At 30.8% G+C, this 14827-nt stretch overlaps 1 protein-coding gene across 3 annotated transcripts in view; it reads left to right on the top strand.

The window, feature by feature from the left end:
* Positions 1 to 14827, top strand: part of LOC129754246 (protein vein) — a 201575-nt gene that overhangs the window by 63520 nt on the left and 123228 nt on the right. The window lies entirely within an intron of this gene.

Below are 14827 nucleotides of genomic sequence, written 5' to 3'. Positions count from 1 at the left end.
CAAATTTACAGATGTCTAAAGCTTTAAAGCTTTTCTTAGATGTACATAGCTATTGACAACTGCTTTTCAAAGAGTTGACATAAGAATGGATTGATGAATCAACATGTTTTGAAACATTCTGCGCAAAAAGTATGTAAAAATAATGATTGGCTTGCTTATTCCGGTTTAAGTTTACCCTGCCTAAAGACGGGGTTCAGTTTTAAAAGGTTAATATAATAAATCAATTCTTAATTTTTTACATAAAATAACTAACTTAAAGCGGACATTTTTAACATAGAAAGTCAAAAACATTTTTTTTAATATTTTTTCGTTAATGTATATCATTTCCTGTTGAATGATAAACATTAACCTTTTGAAATGAAGGGATTAAATTTGTCTTTTTTCAATAAATTTCAAATATAATTTTTGAAACACTTTTAATTACAAGCCCCGATTTTCGATGAAAAGCATAATAAGACATTTATTATTAAAATTTTTAGTTCATTTAAAAAATTTCTTAAAGACTGCAAAACGTTTTACTTTCAAAAATATCTAAGATTCATTTTGGTTGCAATTTTTTTTTTGAAAATGGGGGAAATATCTGGATACATGTAGCACTAGAAAAAATAAAAATAAAACTATTGTAATTTTTCATCAGAAGTCCAACTTACCTCCAGTTGAGAATATTGATTCAAAACTTTTGTTTTCAATATCTTTGTACCATTTTACATTTAAAAAAAATGCACAATTTTTTTTTGTATTCCCAAATCAAATAAAACCAATTTTTTTAATTTTTTTAATGTAAATTTTGTTGCTCTTTGCTATCATAAATTTTATCCTTCATTCCATGATTTTTCAAATGAAGCCCTTGGAGCCAAAGGGGTTCAAGTGCATAGAAGCTTATTCCGAGAAAACACGGTTTTAAGTTTTTGTGTCTGGCCGTTTTCAATATTTTCCGAAAGTTTTTATTTTTCTCCGGAACGTTAAAGTATCTAAATAAAATTCTAAATATCTGAAAAAATCACCAAATATAGCTTGAAATATGAAGAATCGTTTGGCATCATAAACTCAAAATTGATCGTTTTTGGCTCTTAGCACCCTAAATCAATTTTCAAAAATCGTATTAAAAAAAAATATAATAAAATGAAAAATATTTTTTCCCTTTATTTATACATTCTTTGTTAGAAACGAAGGATAAAAAATTGATTTCATGCGTTTTAGAATAAATAAAGTTTAATATCCAGGATATTTGATTTTTTTTTATTTCCAAATCACATCTGGATGTAGAAAACAAATTTTCTATCTATAAGTCACTATGAGGAATGAATTTTAGTTCTGATAAAAATATCACATTATTTCCGAATCGCTATTCTGAAGAATATTACAGAATGATAAAAAAAAACTAAATCACTTTTAAATTCAAAGCAATTAGAAGCATTTTTCATTGGTTTTTCATTTTTTTTTTCGAACATACAGTGGCAAAATGAGAATCTTTAAAATTTCGCTTTGATTGCCTTGCGCTTATATGAAGAAGCCACGGAAAAATAGATAATTTAAAAGTTTCTTGAAACTTTCTTCTTCTCAACAATGAGTATATTATTTTCATTTATAAAATGTCATTTATAAAAAGAGAATTCCTAATGAGGTTATAAGTCAGCTTTTTGTCAGATTAGTTGTTTGCAAATTATAGGTGTTTAATTTTTTATGACCTCCTACCTACTTCTGCACGTTGGAACTTTTTGCCTATAAATCAGTCACTTCAGACCTAGCGTATCCTAGAGAAATGCAACACGCAACAGTAAAAGGGAAAACTCCCCAGCTCTTTTCCAAACACTCGGAAGCATGACACACATTTTACACCCCCGATCAGTCTGCTGTTAAACCATGAAAAGAGAAAAAAAAACAACTTCAAGCCAATGAACACCAACGAGAAAGGATGTGCTGCGCTGCAGTCAAAATCGGCGTGTCAGCGTTTACAACTTTGTCAAGTAATAACAAAAACAAATTAACCTTTAAACACATCATTATCGGGTCCTCTTTCTGTGCCAGTTTATATGCGCGCTTCACGAAGTCCTTTGGTTTTGGTTCCCTCGCTTGCTTCGATTTTCCACTTTTTCCACTCCACTACTCCTTCTTCGCTTCACTGCGTCAACTCGAGGACCAAGGACTGTTTTCTTTCAAGTTGACTTTTCCTGCGTTCGATTCAAAACATTTACTCCAGTAGGACAGTTCGATGATAGGAAAATCTTGAAACCGATATTGTATGCCTAAACTTTAAAATTCACATAAAATTTAAACCATGTGAAATTGTTTTAATAAGAAGATTCGTTGTTTGAAAAAAACATTTTTAACTTTAGGTTGTAATTCATTACCGAAAAATGTAGTACACAACTGACTACTTTTTTTTAAAATCTGAATTATTTACTTTTGAAGCCTTAGAAAAGTTAAAAAATAAAACTAAACAGTGGAACTATGTATTAGAACCCTGATTCGCCGCGTTCAACTATTTATGAAATTGGCTTGAAATCGACAAGGTCTAACATTGGCACTGTCAGGAAATTTAAACATCATCGGTTGATGTGACTAATTTCTGTTGCGCGCGCCCTCTCAATATTGGGTACATACATTCAAAGTTGATAGATTGCTTATTGAGAATGGATTTGTTTACGTTGACCTGTAATAATAGAAGATGATCGTGATGTGCACACCCCCGTCTGGCATTTGAAGACGGGGTGACGGTTCATTTGCCGGAAAAAATTCCACCCTTCGACGTTTTCTAGGTCAGCGGAACGGATCAGTTTGGCTCCGAAATAAGAGAAAGATATTTCAAAGCTGCAATAAGACTACTTATTATATTTTTTCCAACTTTTGTCATAATCTATATATATATAAAAATGAATGTTTGTCTGTCTGTCTGTTCCCTATAGACTCCAAAACTACTGAACCGATCATCGTCAAAACTGGCATCTGAGGGTTTTTGAGGCCGGGGATGGTTTCTGTAATAGTCAAAACTCCATCCGACTTAAGAAAGGGGGGGGCTTCCATACAAAATTTGTAGTTTTTCGAAACAAATTAAAGTCATGACATCCATTTTCTTGAGATTTTTTTTTCCTTTGGGTGGTTTGTTTTTCGTCTCTATGGTCGAGGCGTCGCAAAAGGAAAGTAACCCAGGCATAGCATACTGATCAGTAGGAATATTTTGGCGCGTATTTCTCAACCTGGGGTTTGTTTTTCGTCTCCATGGACGAGCAAACGTCGACGCAAGAGGATAGTACCTAACCAAAGCACACTGTTCATTGATTGCTGGAAAATTTAACAATAAGGCGCCTGTTTCTCAAACACGTGGAGGCGATATGCAACCTAAATGTGTTTTTTTTCTTGCTTATTTGATTTGTACACAGCACGTGGTAATAAATGAATGACGCTTAGATGTGACACGGATTGGTATTTTATCAATCGAATCAAAACCAATTTAAAGATTTGAAAAATACTTCCATATTTAGTTCATGTTAATGTAGGAAGCATTCGAATTTTCATTCAAGGAACATTAGAACATGTTCAAACGTTCAACTTTTTCTGTTAAAAAAAATTAAAAATTATGTTTTCTTCTAGAAATTGTTACTTCGGCCCAAATACACGACTGAAACGAATTTAGAAATGAAGATGGCAGCTTTTTATTTTAAATAATTCTGAAATAACCATCGTACTTTTTGCTTACATACCAATTCAAGTGCGTACTTAACATGAAAAGTGTTTTTGTGACACATGGCTGCATAAAAGAGACTTTTGATCCACTTCGTTTTTGAAAAGCGAGACTTTAGAACTGATATTCAACTGGAAGCAAAATTTTTAAGAGAAATTTTTAGTATACCCTTAAAATGTTAAAAACAATATTCCCTTCTGTCAACTTACACGGTGGGGCAAGGGCAAACGTCGAACTTTTAAGAAATTCATTTTCAAAATGATTCAATATGTTGGAAAGACCAGAATGGGTATTCCGAATGTTGAAACTGAAGCGATTATTGAAAATTCTTAAATGTCTTTGTAATTGAAGGTCATTCCCTTTGAACAGCATTCGTTAAAAGTGGAGTAACAAACATAAATTTATATTGCAGGAATACTGCAGATATATCAGTGAAACTTGATAGAACAAAAAGCAGGAATTCGTATTAAATCCATTTTAAAGCCATTACTCTGACGCATCTGTAAATAAGCTTTGCAATGACATTTGCCTCAATATACGGGACAAATGTAAACTTAGAAATTTGTTTTTGCCAACATTTTTGAATATTTGACTTTCAAAGAGAAAATTGAAAAAAAAACGCTGAGAACTTATTTAGTGATGCAACTGATATTTTTTTTAAATATATATATATATTTTTACCGTAGTAAATTTATTTAAAAAAAAAAAGAAATTTGCACTGCATTTAATACATACATAACTAATTTAATATATTTTTCATTACCATGATAGGTGCTGTTTGGGTATAGAGCCGGTTTAATTTGCCTACCTTCTTCAAGCAGTGGGGGACAAAATTGAAAAAGATGGGAGAGCTCCCATGTAAATTTAAGATAAAGAGCTTTTTAAAAGGGACCATATTTAAAAAGGTTTTTTTTTGGGTACAGAGTACAAATCTCAGATCATGAATAACGGGTTTAGAGTTCAAGTTTCAGTAAATAATATATACCATCTTTGAATTGCAATTCAGAACTGCAGCTGCAGCTCTCATTTCAAAGTTGTTGGTTCTGAAGTATTATGAGGTTTGATTTAAAAAAATGCTCTCGAAAATCTAAATTTGAATAAATTTTTACAAATTACATTTATTTCCGGAAGGTGTAGCAAAGCACAACGGGTCAGCTAGTATCTTCATAAAACAAAATAAAATTCTGTATTTATTAGATTATAAGGTATAGTTTATCGCTTTTAATTTGTTATTTATATGGTTTCTTAATACCAGAATCTGACTGAATTATAAAACAATGTTTTTTTTAATGTAATTGTGATTTTTTTTATTCCAAGCAGAATTAGATTAACGAACATTTGGCTGATAAACAGGATAACAATATTTTTAGATCGTTTTGAAGCATACTTGCTCTGTGTGCTGCTGTGTGGTATGAATTAACACAAAAAGCACCAAAAGTGGTAGTTTGACATCCGATTAATAGCTATAAGAGGTTTCCGATTAGTTTTCGAACCCTAATGACGTTATTTTAGATGATTTAAAAAATCATTACCCCGTGGAACGAAAATCTTTTTAGACAATGCTCAATGTTTTGAATATCTGATCATAGGAAATCCAGCTAAAATGTTGTTATCAACTGTATTGTATCAGTGTATAGTTTTTTTTAGATTTTGAGTGATGCGTAGGGATTTTAAAACAGGTTATACCGAAACCAAAAACCGGTTTATCAGGACTATTTTTTTAATACCGAATACCGGTTTACCGGTTTTCCAAAACCGGTATTTTTTGTACAGATAAGTAACAAATTTATAAACTTGACTTGAATTTTTTTTTTTAGTTTTTTATTTAATTTACCATTTTTTAACAAAAAGTTTGCAGCTCGAGCTTTAATTCATGATTGTGTAAAATTTAACATTATCATCAACCTCAAATATCTGAGGTTTACAGTAAAATATATTAAAACTATGATAAATTTAATAGGTTAATAAGTTCATAAGACAAAGACACTTTTTTCAATATTTTTCGATTATTTTTTCTGTTAAGGGGAATGTGGCATGTTTCATATTTTTAAAACCAGTACACAACTCCTATGAACGTAAAACGTGGTAGCAAAAATTTATAAGACTACTTTGAATTTGATTTAAAAATCGATTTCGTCTCTGTTTTGAATTTGACGCTTTGAGATAACATTGATAAGTCTCTATTTTTGCCAGTTTTATCGAGTTTTCTTGATCATTAAGGATGCAAAACATCTTCATAATATTTTCAAATGCTAGTTTATCAATTTAACCTTGCTTTTTAAAGTTTTCTTTCAAAAACATTTAGGTATAATCGAAAAAAAGAACAATGAGGCTGCATACATTTAGGGGCAAAAATTAAACAATTGCTAAACAGTTCAAGCTTCAAAATACAAACGAAATTTTACCTTCACACATTCTCCTAGGCCCTCCCAGTATTTCTATTTTAATTTTTTTTTTCAAAGCTAACCATTTGATAGGGTTTCTATTCATTTTTGTAATACAGACTTACTCTTGGAAAATGTCCTTATTTTTTAGATACAAAAAATTTATCATTAAATGGCTGTAAAAATATCACTATAACTATACACATACAAAGAAAAAAAAAGTTCTTTCACATGCAACAATCCGTTTGCTTCTAAATGCTTTTTGGTATCATCAGGAGAGCTGTTTGTTTGCGAGCCTTGAAAAACAAAAGATATTTTAAAATTTTGAAACTTCATTTTTACTAACAGAAAAAAAATCAAATGCAAACCATTCAAACTATAGACTGAGTTATTAATGATAATGTGGAAAAATTTAATGTCGGTCAAAGGTACCCCGGTGATCAAAGTTATCCCGTTTTACGGTACCCCTCTTAGCCCTATTTGTCCATGGCCTTTTATGACTTTTCGAAAAAGCATTATCCCAAGAATGTTTTGAAACCTTGATAAAAAAAAAAGCAGACGTGTTCGGATAGCCATAGATTAATTGCACGTAAACATCATCGTGGATTGGTTATCTTTCTACTGCAGGAATCTCAGATAACAAAATGCATGTTCTAACGAAATATTAGGAACATTAAAAAAAAGTGATTTGCCTACGACCGATACACAAACTGATGTTTATGACCCGACACAAACATATTGCAAATTAAACCTGATTTAAACATTAAACTATCGATTTTTCATCTCTAGGACCTTCAAATTGTTATCACAGCATAATTAATCAAGCACGAAAATATGCTGGTCTTTGGAGAAACTTTAAATTTTGCTGTCCGGTCATAGACAATTTCCCTCAAGTTTTTCGTAAAAATGTTTCATTCTGGTTTTTCAGAATAACTGATATGACAGGCTTCATAGGATGTTTAGTTCTTCTTCTACCTCTTTCACCACCATAGCAAAAACTGGTAAGCATCCTGGAAAACGAAACGTTCGCCTTGCATTTTTCTTTGAACAAAATATTTGGAACCTACATTTTACAATGCGTTGCAAATATTACTACGGCCAGTGGGCCGCACAAAAAGGGGAGGAATAAAGCGTGGAGTTCCCTACCAAACCCTTCAAATGTCTAAAAACGTTAAACAGATTGGATCTCACCAAGTAATATTTAATAAATAGTGTTTTCGTTTATGAGCAGTGGCAACCTTGTTATCCACGAGTTTTGCCCTAACTGCTGTGATTGTGTTCGTTTAAGAAGTTGTCATTGTTGGGGGTAAGCATAAGAGTGAGTTTATATAGCTACCATATATTTGCGTCGTCCCGGGTGATGATTTTGTTTGTATATTCAGAAAAAGTTTTGCTCTATTTGCACTTTTTGTTTTGCTAAATAAGGTAGTGCCGAGAGCCATCACATTACAAATTACAAAGAAAAACACCTTTTACAAAGTAAATAGAATCCAATTTCGTTTTTATTGCGTTAAAAGGCTTCTATTTTATTATGTTACTACTTGCCGTCGGTGTGTTTTGCTACACCTTCCAAAAATAAATGAAATTTTAGGAAATAATTGAAATTTGTTTTTTTTATGGAATCATTTTAAGTCAATTTTCAACACAATTCAGAAGATACCGCTTTAAAATGACAGCTTCAACTTTTAGAATTTCTGTGATTTTCGAGGAGTTTCGAATTGCACTACAAAGATGAGTTAATCGAATTTACTGAATCAAAGCCCCACAAGATGAGCCCAGGAGATGGTCCTGATAAGATGAACCTCCTGGGATAAGTCCCTCAAATTATCGAAGAAACCTCAACCGGAAGTAGTAATGAAACGGAATGATTTTATTGTGACAATAAAAGAAAATTATTATCTATGTATCTAAAACATATTTAAACATTAGACGTTTTCGGCCCAATATGATAAGCGTATACATTGTATTTTTTTTTTATTTGGATGGATTTTAACTTCTAAAAGTCATTCATCCCTTTTATGAAATAAATACATTGTATACATTGTATACATTGTAAACATTGTATACATACTATACAAGAATATTCAGCGTGTAAAGTGTGGATGCAATGATTCATCTTCATAATGAATTTACTTCTTCAGCTGATTAACTATTTGTTTGCTGAAAACTATGGAAGCGATTTTCATAAATTCCAGCTTTGGGGAATCAACCTCTTTCTTATTTTAGGAATTCCCCATAGAAAAAAAAAATTAAATTCAGAGTTATGAGTTGAAAGTTGCAATCTTAAAGCTTCGATAGCCGTCGGGAAAATTAAAATAAGAGATTTGAAAATTGAACGTGATGGTTTGCTTTCGATAGCTTCAAAAAACTATTAGTGGAACTTTCAACATTTAAACTGATCTTAAAACAGTGTTAAACAGCGAAAAAAGCACACATACAATTGAAAACAAGATGAGTCTTTATCAAGGTTCGGAAATCTTTTTAGAATATTTTAAGTAAATAAAACTTGAATATACCATTGTACGGGGAAATCATTCATTCGGAAAGGTGGGATCAACTCAGAAAGAAAACTTTTTGGGAAAGATAGAAAAACAGTTTTATCATTTTTGTATAATAAACTAGCAGACCCGGTAAACTTCGTCTTACCATGTTAAACTTTACGTCCATTTTCCATTTTTTCTTCGCTGATTAACTTTAAAAAAGCATTAAAAATTGAGTTTTTAATCGCCTTGCTATCGTGAACATTTCCTAATTTTTTTTACATTTCCCTCCTTTCCGTTTACTCGAATCAGTTCTTAAAGAGCACTTGTCATGGCATGAAATCTAGTAATTTTGTATACTGCAAATTACTTTTTTATAATTATTCAAGCAAAACATGCAGATTAAACCAAATAACACCATTTTTTCTACTTTATCTTAAAGGGCACATGTGCCAATTTCACCCATTTTTTTTAGTAAAAATAATTGAAGCATTACAATGTTCTGATTGCATAATTTCCAGAACATTGTTGGTGGTGAATTGCTATTTCATTCAGGATTATGTAAGATTTTCAAGATTCAATAACATTTAATTGATAAACCGATTTTTTAAAATTGAACAGTGGAATATGAAATAATCTGTTCAGGCTACGATGGATTCATGAGTTCATTTTATTTTCTGGAAATTTTCATGTAAACATCACTCAAAACCATAAAAAATAAGGTGTCTATTTGATCGTAAATCTCAATTTTCAATAAAGAAACACCGGGGCAAGTGCAAACGGATATCACCACAGATCAACTTTCATATTCTTTAAAAAAAAATGAATATTTTCAAAAAAAAATCATTGGTAAAAAGAAATATCTAAGTATACATTTTTCCCTTTTTTTTTGGAGCAAGGGAAAACACATAGCTCTATTTCAGATGCGTCAGTGAAAAGACTTTAAAAAGAATTAGATATTTGTTCTTGTTCGTCTATTTTATCAATTTAATTGATATTTCTGTAGTTTTTCTCCTGAATAAATTAATGCTTGGTACCGTAATCCGGGGTAATATTGATCACTTTTTTCAATATATTTCGATTATTTTTTCTGTTGAGGGGAATGTGACGTGTTTTATATTTTTAAAATCAGTACTGGATTCCTATGAACGTAAAACATGGCTGCAGAAATTTATAAGACCTCTTTAAATTGGATTTAAAAATCTTTTTCGTCTCTGTTCAGAAATTGATTCTTTGGGGTGACATTTTTCAGTCCCAATTCTGACGGTTTTAACAAGTTTTCTTGGTCATAAAGGATACAAAACACCTTCACAACATTTACAAATGCTAGTTTATTAGTTTAACCTTGATTTTTATCGTTTTATTTTAAAAATATTTATAATCTAAAAAAGAACTATGATGCTGCCTACATTTAGGGGCAAAAACAATTATAATTGCTAAATAGTTTGAACTTCAAAATACAAATGAATTTTTTTTTTTTTATTTTATTAACAGTTTTCTAGCAGTTGGATTAGTCTGAAGACTGTTGTCAACTGCTCAAATTGGAGATTTCCGGATGTGCACGTGAATAATACTTCGTTTCCTTTGCCTTCTTCACAAGCCCCTGGGCTCTCCCTCTATATCCATTTTCATTTTTTCTTTAAAATTAACGATTTGATAGGGTTCCTATTCATTTGTCAAATACGAGCTTACTCTTGGAAAAAGTCCTTATTTTTTTAAATATCAAAAATTTATCATTAAATGGCTATAAAAATAGCACTAAAACTGTTCATATACAAAGAAAAAAAGTTGTCCTTTCTCATTTAACAACCCGTATGCTTCTAAATGCTTTTTAGTATCATCAGGAGAGCTGTTTGTTTGCGAGCTTTGGAAAAATTGATATTTTAAGATATTGAAATTGGATTTTTTACTAACAGAAAAAAAATTTCAAATACAAACCAAATTTAGCCTATTTGTTACTCAACTAATAGGCTTTCAAACGCAGAAAACAGTTTTCAAAAATACAAACTACAGACTGAGTTATTGATGATAATGTGGAAAAGTTTATTGATGGTCAAATTTACCCCGGTGATCAAAGATACCTCGTTTTACGGTACTTCAATTTCACTGAATGCTGTTTGACCAACGGACATTGATTTACAAAGATATTTAACATGACCGTAGGAACGGGGGGTGGGGAGGGGGGGGTTTGGGGGTTAATCCCCCCCCCCCCATGAGGGTCCAAAAAAGCAAGCGGGCTATTCTAATCTACACTCAAAATTTTAAATTCATAATCAAATTATTATAATAGAGCAAAGATATTCAAGAGTAACTATCTGAACTAAAAACTAATACCAAAACCTCAAAAACCCATTTCATGTTCAAAATTCTGCTACAGTTATTCAAAATTTTCTCACTTGTTCATAGAATAAGGTTGTCAGATTTTTTTCAGCCCGCATCCGGGCCGGACAAATCCGTGCTGTTTTATTAAACCTGGCAAAATTCGGGTATTTGATTTCAAAATTGTCGACCAAATCCAGGAAAAAACCGGTCAATTTTGGTCAAAACCTAGAAATCGCTCATCAAAAATCTAGAAAAAAAAAACTTCAAAAACCTTTCATGATAATTTTTTTAATGCAAAAATTTTGGACGCATCATCAAAAAAATTACTACACAATTTGTTTAATTTGCAGTTTGAATTAAATTAAAAAAAAAATCGGGCTTTTCCAATGAAATCTGGACAACCGGGTCGGACCGGACTTTTCCCAAATTTAATATTAAATATCCGGGCCAATTTAAACGGAACCGGGAAATTTGGCAACCTTATCATAGAAATTCAGGTCTTAATATTAAAATTTTAAGTAAACCCATTTTGGAGGTTCTGGGTCCATATTCCTATAACAAAAATTAACATTTTAAATCAGATTCACAAAACAGATTAAAAATTTAAAATTGAAATAATGAATTTTAGATTTAACGAGCACTACAGAATTCAAATAATATATTCTTGAATGAGGTCACTGAGATTTGGCTCATCAAAATTTGATCTGGAATTAAGATTCATAAAAACGTATTTTATGTTTATTCCGGAAAAAGTATAGAAATTCGGAAACAGATTCAAATTTCAATTTTTGAATTTATGTTTAGAATTTAGAAAAAGATTTAGCTTGTGAATAAGTTTTTCAATCAACATAAAATTGTTGAGAAATTCAAAAGAACATAAACATAAAAATTTGCTTGTCAATTCAATTTCCAGATTTCAAAGATTTTAATTAGAATAAGTTTGGTCACACAATTCAGCTGAAAATCACAAATTTGAGTTAATTTTCTAAGTTTTGATTCATGCAAAATATCCCAAATTATATTTAAAAATCATCATTCACAGGATTTTCAGTACGGAATTGATTTTTTATGAAAAATATTGCCTGTTTAAGAAACATGTACCTGATCTTCACCTAAAAAATCTACACAAATTTTCTTATTTTTTCGGTGTATTGTTTAACATTTTTAATATTGCTGCTTTTTTTTAAAGCAAAACTTCAAACTAAAATCATAAATTTAGTTCAAGTTTGCATCAAGCTAATTTGATTCGAATTTTTTTTTGTATCTCTTACTGTTTTTTTTTTTTTTTTTTTGAAAAAGTTTATTTATTTTCATCAAAGGTTAGAATCTTGGAGTATGCAAAAGAGTTAAGAAGATTGGGCTTGTTTGATTTGAGTATAGAATAAGTTTTTTTTTAAGAAATTGAAGGCTACCCTAAAAAGAACTTATTTTATGCTCAAATAAAAAAACTTTGATCTACCAGACTTTTAGTAAAATTCAAAAATTTTAACCATCGATGAGAGCAAATTTCATATTTTATTTCTGGAGGTTTCATCAAAAAAATTTAGCTCACCCTTTAGGCTAATGACCACTTTTCTGAAGTTGCTTTTTTAACGTTTTATTAATGACACTTTACCATCCTTGTGGCATTCGTGTCTTCTCTTAAGTTACAATTTCATACGAAAACTTTTAATTGGTACTTAAAAATAAATAATCATATAGTTACAAACATAATTTGTTTAATTTTTTTTATTCGTGTGTTTTTAGACAAAAAATCATAGGTAAAAATTAGTCACCAAACCCCCCCCCCCCCCCCCCGTGAGTCGGTTCATCCTACGGCCCTGATATTTAATAATTTTGAATGTCCGTTTATGATTCAACACTACGGGGTATCTAAAGATAAAATTCTCAAATTGTAGATGTTTCATGGCTAAAAGGCGCTTTTGCATTTGTTTCACCGTGTGAAGTGACAGGATTTACACTTTCAGGTCATATCAAAAATTATCGAAAAAAATCTGCAGCCACTGGAATATCAATCACATAAAAAACTTTTCAACAAAATAGTGGACCAAAAGTCTCTTCTATGTAGACCAAATATCTATTTAAAAAACAAAGTTGAGTTTTTTTTAGTCAGATTGTTTATATGAGCCAAACAATTTATAGATGAAGAATTAATTTATACTTTTTTTTAAATGTCGGAAGTTTGCAGTTAATCTTTTTAACTTCTTCCGAAAAATGCATATCCTTACTTTATGTTATTGTGATTCATTTTATTGACAACTTTAACTTATGCTTGCAAAAAATCAAAAAATTTCTGCATTTGGCTTTTAAGTTCATCTATCTTTTATAATCCATATTGAAGGACAGGCTCTTGTCCAATTTATATCTGTTCATTTTCATCGGATTTTGTTGTTGTATTAAAAATTTAAAGATTAGCTTGATACATCTTCAGTTAAGTACATTTGTTACATGTTTAAAAAATGTTTTCAATCTATTTCTGTAGAAAACATCTATTTTTTCTGTTTTCGATATGAATCTTAACTAACCTTCTAAGCGTATTGGAATATACAACTGTATGTAAATCTTCCAACTTCCCTTTTTTCAAACGACCGCAAAAGTCATATCACTATTTCACATGCATCAGTACTAAATTCATATTTTTTAGACAACAATTGATGACTTAATTAACACGCAATAAAAATAGTTTTTATCAGTGTTCGGCAATATAGCGCTAAACCGCTAATCGCTAATTAGTCCGCTAACTTTTTGTTAGCGGATTAATTCTGCCGCTAAATTTTTGATAAGCTAGCGAATTAAAAAGTTCCGCTATTTTATGGTTTCGCTAATTGAAGACCGCTAGTCCCATATATTTTTTTAAACTCGTGGATCACTGCTGCTGACCGAATTAGGTGTTTATACTCTTAGTAATTTATTAGGCTAATCAGGCACTTCGAATGGTCTCAATGGAAGAGTGCGTACAAGAGTCAAATGATAGGAATATTTTGGGTCACCTCACACCACAGTCACGTAGATTAACCAAAATGGGTAAACAGCAGTTAATTCGATCTGTCGACTTTCAGAATCAGCCATGTTGATTGCTTCGTTGCGTTTGTTAACCTTTAATTCATAGAACAGCTGAGACCTAAGCTTGCCTTTACATTTTAGAACACTGCTCATTTGTAAGCAAAGACGAAAAAAAATCGTTTAGTTCTTTGGCAATAGTCAAAGATGAAGAATCTAATGAAAGTTGCTCAAAAATATCGAAATTTTTTACATCCTTCAATTGGTTTATTGTTTTAAAGTAGTTGAAATATTAACATTTCAAAAATAAGTTCTTTTTTTTATTTCACAGATCAGTTCATATAAAATAAGAAAAAAAAATCACTACAGAAAAAAATTACATTGCTAAGCAGAATGTGCATTGAATTCTTCGTTTTATTTTCGATTTAGGTTCGAATAGATATTGTATGAACATTCACGTTTGGAAACGCTTCCAACATGAGAGTCAACTTTTATGACTGAAGAGGTGAAAACTGGTTGAAGATTTTACAAAAAAAAAATACACTACGATTGCAAAGCTTTGGGATAAAATACTTATTTTTCAACTGTGTCCATGCTATAAACAGTTTATATTTTTGTGTTGTTTTTAGAAGTTTTAGGTGGTTTTAGTTAAATGTATTTCCGATTTCGGTGTAACATTTGTATTGTACATTCAAAAAACACGAAATTATTTTTTTTTGTTTGCGTTTTTTGTTGTGTAACAGTTATCAGTTAGCGATTAGCGCTTTAAGCTTTAAGCGATAACTTTTTCAGCACATTTAGCGGTTTTAATTAGCGATCGCTAACATTGACTAAACTAGCGATTCAATTAGCGGCGCTAATTTTTCAGTTAGCGATGCCGAACACTGGTTTTTATTTTTAAAATCATTTTTATAGTTTCAATTCGATCGGCAAAATATCAATCTGGGTCAAATCTAGGC

Source organism: Uranotaenia lowii, chromosome 3 (assembly GCF_029784155.1).
Source record: "Uranotaenia lowii strain MFRU-FL chromosome 3, ASM2978415v1, whole genome shotgun sequence".
In the NCBI taxonomy this organism is placed as follows: domain Eukaryota; kingdom Metazoa; phylum Arthropoda; class Insecta; order Diptera; family Culicidae; genus Uranotaenia; species Uranotaenia lowii.
Note: the sequence above shows the minus strand (reverse complement) of the source record. Positions and strands in the feature narration are given on the sequence as shown.